This window comes from Frieseomelitta varia, unplaced genomic scaffold (assembly GCF_011392965.1).
Source record: "Frieseomelitta varia isolate USP_RPSP 00005682 unplaced genomic scaffold, Fvar_1.2 scaffold_162, whole genome shotgun sequence".
Taxonomy (NCBI): domain Eukaryota; kingdom Metazoa; phylum Arthropoda; class Insecta; order Hymenoptera; family Apidae; genus Frieseomelitta; species Frieseomelitta varia.
Genome location: NW_025109328.1, coordinates 23631 through 35056, shown reverse-complemented (window position 1 = coordinate 35056; position 11426 = coordinate 23631).

Sequence of the window (11426 nt, the reverse complement as noted above, 5' to 3'; positions counted from 1 at the left end):
TAGTAATTTAAATAATTCTTTGAGAATTATTGAGTGTAAAAGATTTTTCCACGAAGATTCATTTACTTTAACTTCTACATTTTTCTCCGTGAGAAGTTATGTCTACATTTTGCGGCAAATGTATACAAGTATAGTGTAGTTTGTATTCTCTGACTGAGTCGGGTGAAATTGATTTATAAAAAGATTATTGTTAGATTATTGTTCATAGACTATATTGGATGCGACGAGTTTTATGACACAAATGAGAATGGAATGATTCATAGTGTAAGAATTTGTTGAAATTTTGAAATAAACTTTGTTACAAGACATGATGTTCATTTTATTTAAAATCAACAAAAAAATGTTTGGAAAGAAAGATCCAGGTGATAGATACAATTTGGATACATACGTTTAAGTATGACAGAGTAATTTTTATCTCTTTTACTTCTAATTTTAGTCATATTGTTCACAACGAGTGGGAAAAGAATAAAATAACAAATAATGAAATTTATTTCAAAATTTCACGTAGCGTATATTCAGTATTTAATATATTAATAAAAGAAAGAATTGAACATAAATGTATAATTCAATACATAATTCAATACATGAAAGCTCATTGCATAAATTGAATGTTGCACAATTTTTACATTAACAGTTAGTTCTTTTATCTTGGAATGTTATTTGATGTTCATAAACGAATTCGTAACAAAAACAATTAAAATAACAATTTAAATAAAAGAATTTATTTTAAAACTTCACACAGTGCGTATTCGAAACTCAATGTGAAAGATCAAATATAAAAATTTATTACATTAGAAATACGTATGAAGATTCGTTGGCAAAATTTTTATATTGAAATTCACCTCAATCATTTTCGCAAATGAACGAAAAAGAAAAGTAAAAGCAAAATAACAGAGATACACTTATTTCGAAATAATTGTTTCATTTTTGCACGAACAATCGTCCAATTCCTCGAACCAAAATGAAAGATCGTCGCATCCTCTATAATCAAGAACAAAGAATAATTTCGATATCGTATATTGTATAAAAGTAGAAATAGAATTTATATTTACGCACTCTTTCACGCGCGTATCTAATTTCGAAATATGCTCTTTCTAGGTGGAAACGCAAGATTCTTAGATAGTTAATGGCGTCGAAGGAGGAAGCGTCCATTAAGATCGACGAGAAAGGTGGGAACGTTTGTCACAGACTGAGGAATGCAAAGGAAAAAAAAAAAAGAAAAAAAAAGACAAAGGAAAAGAAAATTAAAAAACCCTTATGTGTTGTGGCTAACTGTGCATTATATCAAATGTTCGCTCAGCGATAGTGATGAGATAGCGATTTCTAAATGTTTAATATCAAACCAGCGACCATGGGACTTAGCGATAGGCGGGCCGTGATCTTGTTAGAATTACTATTATATTCTATCGACGAAAAACTCTTTCGTTCGAAGGAGACACATGCTTGGCATCGATACGTATTCCTGGTGGAAGAAATTTATTACAACGACGTTGCAATTAATCTGTGAATCAACTCGTCATTGGAACAATTTTGAATATAATAATTTTCTCCTTTAATTTATTATATTATCTTTCTGAGACGTAGTATCGTTTCTATTGGAAAACTAAATTACTTTTAGTAGAACTAGAATTGACCAGAATCGGACCACAACGTTCGAAACGCTGCAAGTACGTCTGATTTTAATCTACAAATTTAACAATACAACATAAAAAGGAAAAGATGTAGTCGAGACTGGATGAAAGCTAATCAAGATTAGTAGATTAATTCAATATCTCACATTTTAACAATTTTCTTCCACTTGGGATACGTTCTCCGAAGAACGTTGTTGCTCCACTATCTTCCTTTATTAGAAAGACATCCGACGTAAAAGAAAAAAAACCCTGCTCGAGTCTGAATGAACGACTCGTTGTAAATAGCGTGAAAACCAGCGTGCAAGTGCGAACTGTGTGATGATTCCTGATGACAGAACGCGAAGGGAGAAAGCGAACTTTTCCGTTAGTTTTTTTGTTTCCTCTTTCTTTTTCTTTTCACCGCGGCGTTGCGACAAATTTAAAACCCGCGAGCTTCAGCGAAGCTTTAAAAGGCGATATCCCGTAGTGTCACACCGATCGTCCTACGATCCGACGATTCTTCGAAGCACCCTGTACACGCGCAGCGGCAGGTAACTAGTTTCTGTGCCAAATTTACGCGACAATAATAAGTTTCTCCCCTCTCAGATTGACAGCGATTTTTAAAGAGTAGAACACGAGTTTCAGCGAATCGATGCAAAAAAGGTGGTACACTTGTCGACGCGTTTCACAAATGTACTAGCTCTACATGTGTTATGCTTGCATGTTTTGGAATTTCAATGGCTAGACTAGATGCAAATTGCGTACGATCAATGATGAAAATAATTTTCTGCGTTCTAGGTTGCACCATTTTCAATCATCTTCGCATTAATCGTTACGTTGCACGAGACAACTTTTTAAGAACAAGAATTTCCAATTGCTCGAATTTCTCGTGGCAGCAGTAATTTCAGGTCGTAGAATTATCAAGGTGACTCGCCCCAATGTATGTACATTTTCAGATTAGGTTCAGAATTTTTCTGAATATAAAAAGTGACATCGCAGCGCTAATTAAATTTCAAAATGTTCTACTTATACATACGTACAAGGATCTTCTATGACGAGTGTGCGAATAATTTTCGTGAGCCACTTTACACCGGACTCTTAAACTTTGAACACAATTCGATGTTCGATATAAATTTTCCCTGTGTAAAACATCGAAATTTCAGACGTAATACAAGACACAAATTATGAATATTATAAAATATCTTAGGTGTGTTTAAAGATTACTTTCGTTAATGATTTAATTACGCGATTAAGATTATATCGTGTTAACGATTGAACCTCGTTTTTAGTTGAGTGTCGAGTCGTAAGAAGTCATAATCAACCACTTTATTTAAACAAACAAGAGCAGAATATGGAGAAAAATAGACATCTGTATTATCTGAAAGACATGTTTGTATCAACAAGGTTCTACGTATAGATTTTAACTTGGTCCTAGTCTTCGTTTAATATCTTTCTCATTCATTCCTCGATGTCCAATTATTCTGTCAGAGTGACACTTTCGAGTTCTTGTTCAAAAAGCAGATTTCCCTCGAACATTAAATCGTTCAAAGATTGAGGTTCCATTGTATTCCGTTGAGCGAATTCTCATTTCGACAATTCGAGATCTAGTTGTGCAGAAAATATACTCGGCGATCAGTGATCGTTGGAGGATCACCGAGCGAGAATATTAAGTTGATCGAGAATAGCAATTTAGCGAAAGGGAATTTAGCAACGTCGAAAGGGAGTTTCTCCTTGGATAGCAATTTTGTTTGTTGCGACGAACCGATGATTCCAGAAACCGTTTTAATTAGACGGCTGCCGCTGTTCGCGTACGATCTCGATTTAAAAAGACTGTTATCGATTGTAGGCCGAGTCGAGCGATTTCGTGCTTCTTCCAGCCGCGAAAATGGTTGGGCAGTGTTTCTTTTGATTCGTTGTTGAATTTTTAGAAAGTTATGCAGCCTTTGGGCCATTGAATTAAAACTCGCGATTTCATACGTCCTTGATATATGTTTTTTCTTTTTAATAAAATAGGAATGTTCGAATCAAATTTAAGCTCTAAGCTTTGTCAGTTATCAAAATTTTGAAATTGTTAGTCTTAAATTCTAAATGTATTCTCTTTAATTCATTAATAACTTGCATGTTCTCTTTGTGAGTCAGTAATTTCATAATTTCACTGATTCAATAACCAGGGGCTGTAAAATATTATGTATCGATAGCGTTGAGAATGATCGATCAAACAATATGGTAGCTGAGAAATCGAAATTGAAATTGAAGTTTCATTTTGCTCGGAGTTTGGGAATTTATTTTCCGTTTCAATTTTCGATTGCTCAGTGTCGGCAATTTCTTTCGATTTCTTTTCTTTCGTTTAATAAAGAAGGGTTTTAGTTAATTGAACGTTCTATTTTTTTCTTTTCTCTCTCTTTTTTTTTAAGACAATTGGAGGAATATGTTATTTTAAATAGAAACTATATTTAACGACTGATGTGTTCAGTATTGACGACTGATTTGCAATTGTTATCGAAACGAAAATTTGGAAGGGGACGTCAACTCTGTTGCCACAACTCGTGTGTCAATTTCATTGCGTGATCTTCTTCGAAGGTACAGAGACCACGTGTCACAATTTTCGATTACTCGCACAATTAATACATACATATGTATTTGAAGTTCGTTGAGAATAGTGGCAACGATTTGTTTCTCTTTTATTCTTATTAATGGGAATTAAGATGTAACCTTATGTACAAATTCGTCTATAGCGTTTAATATTCGATATATACCAACAAACAAAGATCATGTCTTTGTACAAGATACTTTTATAGTATATATATACATATAAAAAAAAAGAAAAAAAAATTGCAGACGGCAGGAGGAAATTAGATGTGAAAGATGGCGAATAATTCGATCTCTCTTTCTTTCTCGAAGTGTATTTTCGTATCAGTTTTAGTTAAACGTCGAATTTTGTTTTTATCAGAAAGAAGAACAGTTTGCATGTATATTACAAAAGGAACGAACTCGAAAATGTCTTAGTAACAGCAATTTCTCTATGCAATCTTCTACATTTAATTTCCTCGTGGAAATATTTATACTTCAAAATTATTATTATTATTATTATTATCACTGTCCTCGTTACTGTTATTTTGAAATTAAACAAATTGGCTATAGTTTTTTTGTTGCATCTTCTTTTCTTTTCTTTTCTTTTCTTCGTTTGAAAAAATTCAAGCAATTCAGCGAGGCATTTTTATAAAGTTACGTAAACGTCGAAGTGGCTCAGCTTGTTGTTCGATCGTATAGAATTATCGAAGGACAATTATTTAAGAACTGCTACGTTACTAGGATACGTATATGACGCAATGCAACGAAAAAAAGTAACAATTATCTAGGGTGATCACTGAATTCGAATGGGTTTACCCTTCGTACAACGTGAAGCGATTACTGCCAATGTTTATTGTCAAATTAATTAGGTGTACGACGTTATTTGTAAAGAATAATTTCTTCGACGGTTAGTCGTTCGATAGTATAATACAGTCCAACAATCGGACTATTGTCACCGGCGATCTTATCACGTTCTTCGTTTTAAGAGAATTTTCATGTCGTCAGACAAACATCCTCCCTTGTTTTCACTTTTTGTTCTTTCATCATTTGCCAATTTTCCAACATAGCTCCGATACATAGTTATATCAAATAAAATTTTGTATAATTTTGTAATTTTAGTACTACGTAGCTATGTTCTAGCTTCAGGTACAGTTCTTTCAACGTAAGAATCAAGTAATCAGTATTTCAAATAATTGACATTATATCTTACGTTGTAGAAATACATTGTTCATTCCAATCTTTCAAATTTTCGTGTTCTTTCGCGATCGGAATTGCAGAATGAATAGAGAACAACTCGTTTATAGCGAAGGAAACACGAACAATGTCACATCGTAATTATATAATGTAGCAGTAGTGAACGCGACAAAAGTGTTCTAATTGAAAAAGGTCAGGATCCGCGCGAATATTCGTGAAAATTGGCCAAATAAGGAACTTCATACAAACAGTTCTGCGTAAACTTAAATAAATCGTATTCCAGTAGTTTGAGAAAATTATTGTAACTTGTAGGCTCTAAGAGAAAATGGATAAATTAGAAACTCTTGCCAATTTTAATACTTCAGACTCGTTTGTTTTCAAAACACCAGCACGATCACACAGGGTATTATAACTGAGAGAACTTAGGATATTCTATGAGATTGTAAAAAAAAAGAATATTTAATTTACTAACATAAATTTTAACGAGAGTGAGAGAGAGAGAGAGAGAGAGAGAAAGTTTTTCGCGATTTGCTTAGTGTATTTTAATAAACGTATCACTGTAACGAACGAAATACGTCTAGCTTTCAATTTCAATTACCATCCATCGTCGATTTGGATCAAGTTCAATTCATTCCTCGCAGTACAGCGAAAGATTCGAATTTTTTAGAAGAAAAAAAGAAAAAAAAGAAAAGGGCAACCTGTGTGTCGAACAGAGTACAAAACCAGATAATGGCAAATGATTTTGAAACAACGACGTCTACACGGTGTTAAGTATCGAATTCAGTGATCACCGTGCTTTTCGATTAGAAACAAGCGCAGTATCTGTTCCGATTCCATGTGTTTTTCTCAGCTGAACATCACACTCAATCGAACTTTCATTCGTATTTTACAACTCGTATAAATAATAATGAAAAAATTGCGGATTTTCGTGCGAGTTGGTATCTTTGAAACCGCTAGACGAGAGATTAGACCTTTAAAATTTCTATGGGAAACATTAAAATAAAAAAAAAAAGGAGAAACTTCATTTGTACATTTTACGAAAAATCATTTAAATCTTTAAAGATGCATCGTTACACGTTTATAAAATATTTAACAAAAATTTTGGCCACGACTGGTCTATTTGGACCATTTTGATAGTTGTAGTGTTGATAATTAGAAACCTTGGTAGAAAATAATCGTTTCACGTATCGAATATTATAGAAGGCACTGTGCTTACATATTTTTCCTCGCATCTTTACACTTTCGTATAAAAATCCGCAATTTAATGATCATCACGAAGTGACGTTAGTGTCGAGCGAATGATGCTTTTGTGAATTTTACACTGTGGCTCGTTCGTGGAATGCCTTATGAATGCAAGAAACGAGATACGATGTATGGTTAATCCTTTAATGCTCAATTCTTTCTTTCAGTTTCCTCTGAACGAAGTCAGTACTATGCTACGTATTGCTTCTTGGCATTTTGATATTGGCACAGATGAATAAAAATCAATTTCTATTATTATATATATAATAAATTTTCTGTTATTATATATATAATAAATTTAAGTTAGAAAATGTTTACTCGTAATGAGGGATGGAAATTTTTTAAACTATAATTTTTTGATACTGGCACGAATGAATAAAAATCAATTTCTATTATTATATATATAATAAATTTTCTATTATTATATATATAATAAATTTAAGTTAGAAAATGTTTACTCGTAGTCAGGGACGGAAATTTTTTAAACAACTATAATTTTTTTTTAAACACGCGAACAGGCAAACCTCTCACTTTTTTTTTTCCTTTTTTTGATTATACTACTATCGATGCCAAAAAGCGATACGTATTTATACCTGTATATTAATTTAACGTACGAAGAATATTATAGATTCCGAAATTCCATGAATTTGCTAGCTGCAAGAAATTTGTAATATTCCATTTCTCGCATGAAAAAGACAAAAAAAAAAAGATCTAATTTCTCTGCGAGGGTTTGAAAATTCTACGACACGCGTTCTTCTTGTTTTGATATTTCCCTTGATAACGATGGAACACTTGAACATCGTTCTGTGAATTTTTAACTTGTTCGAACGTCTTGAGGAATTCGTCGTAGTTGTATAAAATCGTGAAAATTTCAAACTCAAAGCTGTTGTATAAAACGGTGGTGTATCGCGCGGGATCGTTGCAGTTGCCGGTGTAAGAAGTCAAGTAGCGTATCGAAATGCCATTTGGAGATTTCGAAGGTTGTTTTACGTTAAAATTGATTTGTTCTGAATGTACTTGCGTCGAGTTAAAATTTTCGGTCGATTATATTATAAATTCCGACTACGTTGCAATGATTAATCTGTTCCATCGACTGAAGATTTTGACAATAAAATGGCATTTGCACGATACAAATTGTTCTCAATGAAAAGTGGCTCATGCCGGTGAAAATATATCACAACGATCGATGAAGATGAGTGACAGTGTACAAGATATCCTGAGAAAGAGGATAATCAAGGAACTACCAAATCGACGAGAAGGATCAACTCGTAACTTTTCCTAGAAACCGTCATTTACCGATTTTTAAAGATTCGAATGACTCTTTTTCCAAAATGTACGAACAAAATTTTACAATCTTGCAGTTTGAATCTTCTCGTAAGTTCGACGTAAGTTTCGCACTTTGTAATCGTCGTTGTAGTTCTAGCGTTCAAGGATTCGAACTGAGACGAAAAGCTACTTGACCCCTGTACCCGATTAGAAACTCAGTCGCGTAGAATCGCGAGTCAACCAGAGTTTTCTTCTTCTAAAAAAAAAAAAAAAAAAAAAAAGAGAAAAGAAAAGTATGTATAAAAGACTCGCGAGAAATTTCACGCGCGAACAAAACGTCGATCTCGATCGTGTTTGCGATTGTCTCTCCAGTCGTTCTTTCTCCCTTTTTCACGCGCGCGTCGTTCTGATAACCAGGAACTCCCCCGTGCCTAAATGTCGCAGGCCAGCCTGCGCTTAGACGGACAAACGAACTGAAACAAAACTGATAGAAAATAAAGCGGAGTGGGAAGCTAACGAAGGGAACGTTAAGGCGGGAATGAGGAAGACTAACTGCGAGAAATTGAGGAAGAAATGGGCAAACGAAATGAAAAAATGGCGGAACGAAGCCACGTGTCGGTTCGGGATGCCACGTTCAAGAAGAGGAAGAAGTCACGACGAACGTGATCTGCCAATTAGTTAGAAAATTCCAACTATCCGAGGAGAGAACAATACCTCAGAGTTATTTTTATATTATTTGCCCAAGCGTACATATATACATACATACCGTGTATACGTGTATCGTTCGAGCGTGGCTCGCGTTCAACTTGGATTCCCCCTCGTCAATGTTTTCTTCTTTTGTATAGAAATTATTCTCGAGGATAATTGGCGGTTCGATCGGTGCGTATGAAATATTCTTTCCTTGCAAATTGTATATCATCATACTGTTAATTTTGGACTAACTATATATATATATAATAATGTTAAAAAATATCTCAAGTTTAAACAGAAATATTCACATTCGTGTTAAATATCTTTTTAAAGTGTTACAAGTTCTTTTTGCTATGTAAAATGAGAGGAAAATTGAAATGGGAGAAATAAATTAATACAAAAAAATAAATAAATAAATAAATAAACAAGTTTGACGAAAATAAATTAATAAAAAAAAGGTATTTGAAGAGAAATGCCAACGAATTCTAAAGTTGAACGTGTGTCACGCGACGAAGATCGCAGTTAGTGTAACATATGTGCGAATCATAGGAGTCAAGAGTATTCGCAATATTATTATATAATATCTACATCATATGTCGTGGTTTCGGTAATGGGACACATTAAAGAACGTAAATGTAAATAAAGTTTGTTATTCAAGGTGTTTAAGAGGTGTTGTTTTAATGCCGAAGTTGTTTTAGGCCTCCGTTTTCTTTTTTCCGTACTACGAACGACTCCAGATAATATGTTGTAAGATAGAGCTTAAGAGAAGAATTAATATATATACATGCATACATACATACATACATACATACATACATACATACATACATACATATATACATACATAATAAGTGTTACGATGTAAAATGTTAATATATATATATATGAACGATGATAATTTTATTAATACAATGATATTTTCGTTCAAACGCGTTTTTCTATTCTCGTTGATCTCTGATTGTGCTTGGTTCGCAAGAACAACGAAGCTGAACAATCAATTAAATACCTGCAGATACTTTTGTGACACGTATTATAATTTACGATCTATTAGAATTTGTTCCGAGTATCGTAAATTACACGGTTGCTATGTTAGATTTAACGTTGGATTTATCAACGAAACGCTTGAGATAGATATAGTGGTTGCAAATATAGTGGTTGCCAGGGGAAAGATATAAAATTGTAGACATGTACATGGTGTAAATAGAATAAAAATGCATGAATAAACAGACACACAAATACACCACAAACTACACTACACGTAACACTTCACTGGTTTCAGGATACACTGATACAACATATACATGTATGCACACTCCTGTTCATAAATATTAGGATACCTGTTGGTTTTGCAGTGAATGATATAAAGTATCAAGTATTATACATATACATATAATTATATATTATTATAATATATTGTATATTATTACATATTATAATTTTATACTATTATAATCTTCATATTATATTGTATCATTGTAACAGTAAATGTTGATAATCCTAGTTAGTTTCTCAATTGTGTGATAGTTTAGGTTCAAGTAATTTTTCACGTGAACAGGAGTGTACATCCAGTTTTTTTTATTTCTAACATACACATTGATCAATATTTGAAAGTCAGAATATTGCGCACGCTTTGAAATGCCGTTAATATATTTTGCAAGATATTTTCAATAATTCCAGCCGTTCAATATTCCTTGAAATCCGCCAACGTGTCCAATATACGATATTTCAATCCATTAATATTCTGACGTTTCAATGCTTTCGTTCTTTGGCGTCACAGCTTTAATATTTTAGCTAACAGAGTAATGCCTCGGCTAGTTTTAATACCTTAATACTCCAGGTACCATGGTATTAAAGGAAAAGGAAGAAGACAGCTGTTTCAGTACTTTTAGTATTTTATGTCAATATTCTTTACTAATACCCTCCCATTTTCCAATTACCCGACGTGTCAATATTTGAACATTGTGTTCGGCACGGTCCAATATCAGAAGGCCAATAGTATCTTATTTAATGCCACAATCTCTCAATTTTTGTTTCATCAGAATATTTCAATAGCTTCTTATTATTTATCTAATATTCAGTAGTTTGTTAATATATTAAAATAGTTTGGTAGCTTGTTATCGTCAGATTGCGGACTTTTATCGGGAAATTTGAAGATGCAAAAATGCGCCCAATGAGTATAATATGAAGGAATATATGAGACATTCAAAGTATAATATTCCCTGCAATAGTTGAAATAATTTTCTCCCTAGATTCCATTTTTCTTCATGAAAATGTAAAAACTCATAAATTAGTTACAATATTTAGTTAGAATGTTTTATAATCTAGTTGTAATATTTTCTCAAAACAATTTTCTATGCATGTTACTATTAATATGCACTAATATATCGACAACTTCCATTTTTCCTAAATTTGCAGAAGATTTTCCATTCTTCTTTTCTCACTTCGTGGCTCGAAATTTCAAGCTATACACCATAATAACAATTTTATTATTCTTATCGATCATCAACGTATTGATTTCCCACTATCTGTTAAGGAATTGCAGGCTATCGAATGCTTCCATGGATACCAGTCAACAAAGGAAATTACGATAGTGGATTTGACTAGATAGATGGATAGAACATTCTTTCGCGTCGTGCTGTTCCCTGTCGATCAGTGAAATTTTGCTCAAGTCTGATAGTCAATATCCTATTAAACAATTTAATAATTATTGTGACATTTCGATATATTCAAATATTCTATACAGTGATAGTTTTCTTTTTTTTTTTTTTTACAAGTGGGAAAATATCGACTTTGTAAGTTTTATTTGCATTTTGTAAGTTTCATCTCTGAAAAGAGATATCTTAGACAGTCATC